The sequence below is a fragment of the Calidris pugnax genome, unplaced genomic scaffold, assembly GCF_001431845.1.
Source record: "Calidris pugnax isolate Ruff unplaced genomic scaffold, ASM143184v1 scaffold111, whole genome shotgun sequence".
NCBI lineage: Eukaryota > Metazoa > Chordata > Aves > Charadriiformes > Scolopacidae > Calidris > Calidris pugnax.
Genome location: NW_015090872.1, coordinates 7,941,192 through 7,941,853, shown reverse-complemented (window position 1 = coordinate 7,941,853; position 662 = coordinate 7,941,192).

The window sequence follows — 662 nt, the reverse complement described above, 5'->3', positions numbered from 1 at the left end:
CGGCCGGGCGGACACCCCCCCCCTCTTTCCTCTTCCCTCCCGGGCTCCGCTCGCCCCGGCCCGCCGAGCGCGGCCCCCAGCGGGGACACCGGCCGCTGCCGCACCGGGCGCGGGGGGGAGCGGGGAACCGGCCCGCGATCCCCTCCTTGTCCGTCCCGGGTGCTCAGCGGGTGTCGTCCCCACGACCACGCGTGGTGGGTGCCGCAGCGGGGGCGGGGAGGATGGAGAGGGCAGCCGGGGCGGGGGGGATAAGCGGGACCTCAAAACCTCCCAAACTGGTAAAAAAATCGCACGGTGGCGGCGGGGCCCCCCCCGCTCCGGGAGTCCCCAAACCCCAGCAGCCTTCCCGGCCAGGGCGTGCCGTGCAGGAGTCCCGCTCTTGCAACATCATCTTCCCTTTGATTTGGTTAGTCCGGCCCTGAGAGCCGAAGGGCCCGCAGCAAATAAAAGCTATTATGTATGAGTAATGCTTTGCTCTTTATTTATGCGGAGCAGCCGAGTAACAAGGAGCTGTCTTGTAATTTCTTGCTGGGGTTGCTCGAGTACAGTCACAGACATAATGAGAAAGTTGGTCTCTGTGTCGTTGCTATAGCTTCTCGTGTCATGTATCATGTCCTCTGCCAGAAAGAATAGAAATTCCAGGGTTGCAGGGAACAGCACTT